At 34.7% G+C, this 9,864-nt stretch overlaps 1 pseudogene across 1 annotated transcript; it reads right to left on the bottom strand.

The window, feature by feature from the left end:
- Positions 1–454: 454 nt before the first annotated feature.
- LOC149547027 (uncharacterized) lies at positions 455–4,687 on the bottom strand (annotated as a pseudogene). Its single transcript, XR_016353805.1, has 2 exons — positions 1,228–4,687; positions 455–1,145 (listed from the first exon to the last, which is right to left on the bottom strand). The product of XR_016353805.1 is annotated as an uncharacterized LOC149547027 (transcript).
- Between the last annotated feature and the right edge of the window lie 5,177 nt (positions 4,688–9,864).

Here is a 9,864-nt window from a genome sequence, read left to right on the forward strand (position 1 = left end):
ATTACCAAGAAGTACACCCATGAGGTAAAAATTTGATTGCCTTCAGTATAGTAATGTTGTAGATGACAACTAGCTCAATTTGGTAGGTAGAATTATTTTTTAAATACCATTGGTGGCTAATAACATTTAATCAACTCATGTCTGGGATTATGTAGCCAGCTTAAATTTAAGATTATGATCCCTGAAGCAGATCCTAACTCTGTGGTATAGAGCACCTGAAGTGTTCTTCCGAGCAAGTCACTATTCCACACCTGTTGACATGTGGTATGTTGGTTGTACATTTAGTAAAATAATTTGGCCCCTATTTGTCTTGGCTTTGTGTTACTTGTTATGCTAAAGTTCTCTGAGAATTAGAATTTGTTGTTTTGCAGCTGCAGCTGAAATATCTATAATGCTCAACTAAAAACAGATTGAACAGATTAATTTCCATTATATTTTAAGGACTTAACAAGCATTTAATTCCAGATGCTATCTTCTTGGCACTTGTCTTAGGAAAGTTTTATAGAATAGATACATTTTATAGGACATCTAAACTTAAAGAGTATCTGTATATTGCAGTACAATTTTTCATTGTATTTGTTACTGATTGATACTTAAAAGTATATGTGAAAAGGAGGACATGACTTACTTGGTAGAAGCACAATCTGCTAGAAAGTGCTCCCACATCTAGCTCCCATGTTCTACCATCTCCAATCCATCCTTCTCTCATCTTAGAAGGATAGCCATGCACTGCTCATTCTGGATGAGGCCATATCTACATTATCTCCTGTGCCCGAGGATTGCTGTACGGATCACAAAGATTGAAAGGCTCCTCCAGATTGTGTGCATTGCCTGGAGAGCAGTATAAGTGATATGCAGCATATGGGAACTTATTTGTATCATTTCTGTAGATTTTTCTGCCAGTGGCAGTGATGTGATAAGGTGGGCACACATTAAGGTTGTTTAGTTTGCACCAATTTGTGATACTTGGATTTATGATCATTTCACTGTACCTAGTCACATCTGTTTCTACATCTCCATCACATGGTCTTCCGTCATTTTTCCAGCAACTGCCAATATCAATGAGATAAAATTGGCTCTTCTGACCACCTCCCTTCTTCACATCAAGCAGTCAAACGTACCTTAAAATTTGGTGACTCTGGCAGCTACAGAAAGAACAATCATCCACAAGCTTTTCTTCTCAAAAAATTGAAACTACAGTATAACATGAGGAAACATAGAATTGACCTGATTCATCATCCCACGAGTTTCATAATGGTATCCTCCAGAGTATCCATGTGTAGCATCAGCACGCAGATACACCATTAACCAAGCGTGCCTCTTTGAAGTCTTCAATGTGTGAGAAAATACCCAGCTCCCAGTTGCAGGGTTCTTTTCCCATTTTACAAAATAGATGTTGTCAATTCCTGATTGTAGATCAGCATTGAACTCATAGCTTCCATAAAAACTGCCAGATAGAGTGTTTCCTGGTTGAATTTCTGACCAGTTGTGGTTGCACACAGGGCTCATTCATGCACCCATTACTGAAACAGGGGAAAGTTCTATTTGTTCTAATAGGGTCCTCTTTTTTACCATTATTTGGGCACAAAGCTGATTTAATGTCAAAGTTTCTGTTCAACATAATCATCCAAAACTGCCAGGGTTTTGATCTGCTATCAACTTGACACAAGGAACCCAAATATAGCTCCTTTTCTGCTGCATACATATCTACGTTAGAGGGAGAACTGAAGGTAGAATTGGGAAATGAATCACCTGCACTTAATCTATTGTCAGCTTCTTTGACTTTATAATCTACTTTACATCCAGTAGGAGCTAAAAATGATCAAATGTATGAAAGTTGGTGAGAAACTAGTAGACAAGCATTTAGAGAAACATAAACTCAAATATGCTGTTTCCAGATTAAAACAAACATAGGATCTATGTCCGGGGAATAGCATGTCCTTTTGAAGCATAGACAGAAACTAGAAAACAAAGCATTCAATTATATGTTTAGAAACTGACAAGTAGGTATGTGAAGAACAACTCAAATTTCAGTAACTGACCTCTGTGGTCCTTAATAACACTAATTGCAGCATTCACTTGCTCTTCAATATCCAAGGTGAATTCCAGATTTTGGAGCTATTGATGTAGGGTGACTGTGACATCTGAAAACTTTAAAGCATCTTGGAAGTTGGAACTGAACTTACCAATAAAGTACCACAAATAAACCTTGTGGCAAAATGCTCATTCAGATTCAAGAAAAATTGAACCTTCCGTGACAAAGTGCTCATTCAGATTCAAGAAAAAGTGAGTAGAACCCTATTGGCATCCCTGAGAATCACAGTAACCTGTGTATGTGGAGTGATGTCTTCAAACGCATGACTCGCAAAAAACACATATATAAAAAAATTCAGAATCAAAATAGTCAAACCATAGATAAAGCTTCTTGTCAACGAGCATACTGATACCCCGCATATCCCTAGCCTAACTGTGCCAGTTTATGAAAGTTTTACGAAATTGACAGAAAAGCGGACCATTTTCATCTCTGCATAAGCCCCTATTGTTATCCAGACTACATTATTGTTGTCTACCTTTCTCTACATATGGCAAGTGACTAAACTACACGTTCTTTATTGGATTATTTCCTATGCTCTGCTGCCTAAATAAGATCAGGTACAGACTTCATGTATTGAGAACAATTCTATAAATGTCGAATGCAGTCAAGCCCCTGTTTTTCAAGTTAATGCCAAAAAAACTATATGACTATTACTCTATTCTACATGGAGATACTTACTCTAAACAAGAGGGAATGGAAAGTAAAGATGCAAATGTTATCTAGGTCCTACATAGCTCCCCTGCTACCGGTAGATACCCAGGAGAAATCACTAAAAGCTAACATCTTACTTCAAAGATGACAACGAATTTAAGGAACTTGAAATAAGTTTGCCTCTGCCATATTACCCATACTTATGTATCCCCAGCAGCTACTTATCGATTCTTAGTAAAAGCAGACGATATAAGTTGAATGCCCAATGATGCCCAAACTGTTGCTTCAATTCAAAATAGGGGAAAACAGTCTTCCAACAGGAGGAATGTAATCATTAGCAAACCAAAATCATCCCATTGTTTCTTAAGCTTGATACTTTCAAATCGATGAAAATTGAAAAGTTAGCCAGTATAATTATTTAATATTATTCTAGCAATAGGTACATCAAATTCAAACCTGGTGCAGAAGAGCAATCTAAATCCGAGCAGTCTGTGTATCAAGGGCTTCCCATGCCAGGAGCTTCTGCTCCCACTTCATTGCATTGATTCCATCCTTCCATTGCAACTCTCACTCGCTGGCTCTGCATACCAGGATCTCGACATAATCTTGCCCATGCCCACAAATCAATGCCCCCATTCAAAGGCAAAAAGGCACAACAAAAAAACTTCCCAAAGAATTCGCTAGTATGAATATTATGGCCATGATCAAGAAAACCTTGATGTATTAGAGGTTTGATTAGTAATGCATGTAAGATGCCTAAAGATTACTGATAACATCTTGACTTATTTTTTTAAAACTTTTCAATTGCTTAATTATCGAATGATCAGCCCATTATGTAAAGTGTATCCTAAAGTACAGAGCACCAAAAATTACATTGGCAATCTGTTAAAAAGGAGATTAATCTTGCAAGATAGAAAATTGTCTAAGAGCCACCATTAGTACTCTGACAGAGTGCTATACTTGCAGTCTGAGTATGATGATACATAGGCCACTTATTTTAAGGGAATAAAAAGCTCATAATTATACAGGGTTGTATCCAGCCATAAAGGGCCAACAGTTCATGGGATCACTGTAGGTGAGTGTGGCAGGCATTCATATAGCAAGGTAAAATTAAGCGCCTGAAGTGACATTGAATACACTTCAGCCAAGAAGCTGTCTTGCAGAAAAAAATTACGAATAAAAATTTCAAATTCACAATAGTTACCAAATGCATGAGTAACCATATGAACAAATACTTATAACCAAAAAAGTTGAAAATCGGTGAAAACACATCGAAAGAAGACACAAAGAGTATAAAGCAAAAACCATAACAGAAAAAAACGGATAAAAGAGAAACTACCATAAGTTTCACTAAAGCCCTAACTTAGGTATATGGGATGAAATAATCCCACAACAACAGGCAACAGAGTAAACACATCAATTCGCAAACACCAGAAACCCTAATGACATGAAAGGTGTATCAGGAGCATCAAATTCTGACCCATCTGCAGTTTGCATTAGCCACCGCTGAGTTTATTTAGATGTCATCATTTACAACGACTTTACTGTTAAAAACATCCAACTATACGCACAGTCTAAAACTTCAGATGTAAAACAATAAAGCTACAGCAACCCACTCAATGTCCATGCTATGCTATAAAAGGGCATTTAAATGAAGAATTCAAAACAAAAAATGAGCTTAACAACAGAACAGATAAGCGCGAAAACCTGCCAAATATGAAGGGGAATATATAATGCATCAGAATCGACTGGGTCTTCAATAGGCAAGATTGCCAATCAGTTCAAAGTGAAGAAACGTGTAGAGACATCCTTTGCACAGCAAATATTTCAACAAATCATGGAATTTCTTTGAATCAAAAGACAAATGCTTACAGGAAGACAAATCCCGCAATACCCTATGGTATCAACAAGCGCAAATGTCACCACTTATTAAAAGTAATTTGTTGCTATGGTTGCTTATGACAATGTTAGGGTTAGGGTTTCATGCGGTTTGACTTGGGATTTTAGAATTTCTAGTATGATGACTTATAACAATGCTAGGGTTAGGGCTTAATGTCGCTTGTCTTGGGATCTTAGAATTTCGTGCGATTTTCGTTGGGGCGATAACAGAAAATTATAGTCCTTTCGGTGAGGGCGATTGAGTAAAATCTAAGTGTTTAGTTAAATATATTATTCTCTAACTCAAATATTAGCGGGTTTGACTTTGGATCAAAAGGTCGTGGATTCAACTCCCACTGAGATCGCCTTTTGCCTTTTTTCAACTTTCGCTGAGGCAATGGTTTTCTCATCTCCTTCAAGATGGTGCGAGAACAGAAGTCGATATTTTCCTAACTAGCTACTCCAATAGTTTTATTTGCACCAGGAGGAGGTGCAAGGGATACGCCCATAGGTTTAGGTAAAAAGGTAAATTGAAGATATTGTATAATTGAAAGAAAGATTTATATTTATATTAAAGTTAGGGCAACAATTGAAATTTTTTTTTAAAAAGATACCAAAAAAACATAAACATATAGGTAGAAGTGTCCAAAGATGCATACATATGTGTTATATTGAATTTGTATATAATATTGTGCTATGATAAAAAATCAATGTAGTTAAACGTATGTGGCCTATCTTGTAGAGATTCTAGCCCAATATAATTAAACAAATATGGTTTCTCGTTGAAAAATCTCAAATATGTAGGGGTAAATGAAGAAGAATAAGTGTCAGAGATACATGTAAGACATATTTGTATTCAAAATAGAACTAGTTTTTACAAGTTAAACCTAAATCAACATTTCATATAATAGAGGACGAACAAATGGTGGTTTCATTCATTACAATAATAGGAAAAGTATCGAAAGCCACTATTTTGTTAAAAATTATGTAAGAGGACCCATTGATAAACACTAATAGAAGACAACACAAGCAAAGCATGCTCTATGGACGATTAAGATAATCTTGAAATGCACACCGAATAATGGGTGCACTTCCTTCTCTATTCAATCTCCCTTAGATAAGTGCAATATCTATAATAGTTAAGTTGTTGTGCATTGATTTCTTGCCAAACTTCCTCCGCTTTGATGATCTCAAAATCTTGAACATCACATGTATGTATACTTGCCACTTTCAAAGTAGATCGAATGAAAACACTTTATGGAGAAGATGTAACCTTTGACTTTAAGAAAGTAATATAAGAAATTCAAATTCAAGTCCTCTTCCTTCCTAATTCATATTCTATCCTTGCTAGAAACAATTGCTAATCAGAAATATAGTATACTACCGTCAATTGATAGAACCCTTTACTAAGCTAAAATTACTCCAAATATAGCATAATATTTATGGAATTGTGGAGTTAGTGGTTATGAGTGGAACCCTATCAGCCACATTGGCCCCATTTGCCTCTATTGCAAACCATAATGGTGAAGAAGACATTTTATATTCAAGGGATGAAGAACAAGAAGTTGCCCATTCGCTGCCTACAGAATTAGAAGATGTTAGTTCAAAAGTAAGATATAATAATGTTAAATAAATAAAATATGATAGTACATGCAACACATACACTAATGAACATTTTAGACTTCCTGTTGTTGCCTTATAAAACAAGGTAGCATACATATACCATAAAGTAAGGAACAACATGAGTCAATGTGGAAATGGATAAGCTCCTAATTGGTCTTAGTGTTCTCTTTCAGATGTAGCATTCAAATTGCACTAGCATTGAGTGAGTCTGTCAACTTGTGAGAGAACTTGAACCAAGAGGCCATAAATTAAAATATTTGTATAGAGAATCTTGGGAAGAGAAAGATGTGACTTGAAATTGTGTTTTGCACAACTTCTTGATACACCTATTTGGCAATCAAACTAACTTACTGGTATCACAAAATTATCTTCCCTATTGTGTCATTTTCTATAGGGATAATAAAAACTAGGAAATTCAAACAGAATAAATTCCTTGATATCAGTTTCATTCCTCAAACCTATTGTGATTCATGGAAGATCAATTGCAGTAAGGAACCATGTGTTACACAAGACAATCAAGTGACAACCACATGTAATGCACATTCATTGGTAGTCCTACAATTTAAGAACATGAAATCTAGAATAATTCATGTAGAAAGCTCTGTAGAGCTCACAAGTAGAAGGTTCTACCTTCATATATAATGTGAATTTGTATCCACATGACACAATGTGTGTTAAACTATGTTCAGTTTCTTTTTGACCAATAATAATAATCTACTAGAAGTAGATCTCATAAGAAATTGCAATCAAAGACAATAACAATTGATGTGCTCTACGTCTCACATGGTTGAGTTCATATGGTATTACTGAAGAGAACCAGAGGCAATATAATCAAAATTACAATCTATAGTTTATATATTACCTATTAATTAAGCAAATGGATCAATATAATAATTTGAAAAAGTATCTACAAGAGTACAATACAATGAATATAGGGATGGGGTCGAAATTTTATAGTCAGTATCCTTATCTCTTCATATCCTCAATATAATTGAATATATGACCAACTAATATAAATAAATATTTTATATTAAATTTGTATAATTAACAAAATTGATAAAATGTTTAATATAAATATTTCTAACTTAAAAATATTTTTAGCAATTATTTTTTATAAGTTAACTATTTTGTAACAATGAATATATTTTAAAATCATCAAATAAAAACATCGAAATGATCAAACCACCATTAAAATGTAAAGATTGATGTGCCTACCAAATTCTAGCTCTGCACTTTTTGAGGTTTGTTTAGACCCAAACAAAATGTTTGCATCAAAAGTCCAAGCAAAAAAAAAGCTATATTTGCATTATGAGAACAAAGTAGAAAGAGTGTAACAAATATCCAATCTGGACGAAGGGCTTACTATGATCCCTGAAATGTGAGGAACCATGAAGATGTGTAGCCTTTGCTGCTTGAAAAATGTTGTTGTTGTTGCTACTTAACAATAGTATCGCCACAGACGTAAAGCCTAAAGTTTTAGGGATGTGAGGTGTGACTTGTAGGACATTGTTTGTTGGACCTGTCAGGACTTTGCCCATTTTTATATATCTTGACTTAATTTGAAAACTATTATACAAAATCATAGACCTGTACAAAAAAAAACTACAAGCAAAATGACAAACCCATAGAAAATCTAAAAGTACAAGCAGAAGCGACAGATAGTGGTTTACTTTACAAGGAGAACACATGGCATTGATTTAAGTGTATGTGTGTCTAATTTATACTTCTACACATTATAATATCCTCTAAATGTGCCATTGAAGGTTTCATGCAAGCACTTAAACAGATCTGGCTACAAGATGAGAATTTGGTGGAAGGGCTCCTCATTTTAATGCAGTTGTAAATGGGTTCACAAGGTTGTAGTCATGGCTAATTCAAAATATCAAACAGGATGAAAGAACATACATAATCGATACCTCAACATTGAAAGACAGTTTGAAGAGGTTGCATAGGCAGCTTCTGTAGGGAAAATCAATATAAATTATATTTCAAGTATAAAAAAAACAATAGGTGATGAGATCTCATCTTTTTCATAGCAATTCCCAATTTCTTCTTATGATCTTTATACTTTCCTCTGTGACAAAATCCCTCACTCAATCCTAAAATTAGAAAAAGATCACCGATAAAATTATCTCATTGAATCTTCCATTTACGTAAAGCTCATTCCTTTATACAAGACAAGGTAGTTTGGAAGGTGGATCAATGGAAGCCAGAAATAAGAAGCAAGAAGAGAACTTGTTGGACGTTAATTGCTATATACCAGATGTTGACTCTATCTACGAATGAAACTATCAATTTCTTGAAAGGAATGGATAGTCGGCTTTGCAAAGTTTTTGTGCTAGGGAAAGTGCATACACTTAACCAGTTGCTCATGGAGAAGCTTGATGTTCATAGCACTCAGGCTAGCTAAACAACTGAGTGTAGACAGAGTGGACAATGTAGTGGGTGAGTTGTGTTAAATGGTGTGTTGAATAGGCTATCAATGGACATGATCTTATCATACCCCCATATCTACAAATAAGATTTCTCTAAGATTTTCTCATTATGAGATTCACTAAGAGAAATTAGAATTTGATAGTCCTTTCTTTAAGGTTGCATTTTGATTCAAGCGCCTTTCACGATTGTAGAAATATATTATCAGAAAATAAAATATGCCTTTTATGATTGTAGAAAGATATGCTCACAAAATCAAATACACAGCCTCAAACTTTTTTCTGGTATATTGAGGCTGTATATTTGATTTTGTGAGCATATATTTTGGTCAGTGTGAGAGAAATCCCAGTTGGAGTGAACTCCAAAAGGAGGAAATCCTAGAAACTAATTTGAAATACTAGTTTTGGGCATAAACCAAAACAACAGTGGTTTGGAGTGTGTGAAAGTTTAAATTTATGTGTACTGTCATCTGCAAAGGTGTGATGGGAACCAAATATTGGCATTTATAAACATGCATAAAAATGGAGTTACGTTGATAGCATCCTTAAAATTTATTATATTTGCATTTAAGGCTTAGTACGACCTGACGTGGAGTATTTGAAAACCTTGATCTAGAAACCATTTTGGTACAACTATTTACAAGTGTGAGACAATTTTTAGTTACAAGTAACCTCACAAAGAAATCCTATCGACTAATTAAATAAATACGTCATAGTTGTAATGTGATTTTGAAGTTAATTGTTAAAACCAAACAATTAGTCAAATCAAGGTGCAAATATGTTGCTATGTAGATAGTGTTGATGAAATAGAAATTTAGACTCACAAGGCATTTTTGCATCTATGACTTTAAACCCATCGATTAGATCTCAAGATATTGCAAATCATTTGAATCCAGAATCTGAAAACACGCAGGTCAAGGAAGGCCAAAAGCTATTTCAGATGGTGACTATTTTATTTTCCACCTTCACTAATCAAAACCTAAAATTTGACTCATCTTCCGCAAGGAAACTGCAAGGTAGTTTCTATTGTTCGTAATATTTTATGGTGGTGACTACCAGGATAGTTTTTATTTCCCCATATTTGCACTTGTAGCACTATAAATGTCGTTATTTTATAATAGAAGACATTAAGCAATACAATGGTGAATGAATGATAATATTTTTCTAAGCAGAGTAGAAAAAGAG

Source organism: Cupressus sempervirens, chromosome 7 (genome assembly GCF_028749045.1).
Source record: "Cupressus sempervirens isolate cs-2001-9-10 chromosome 7, ASM2874904v1, whole genome shotgun sequence".
Lineage (NCBI taxonomy): Eukaryota > Viridiplantae > Streptophyta > Pinopsida > Cupressales > Cupressaceae > Cupressus > Cupressus sempervirens.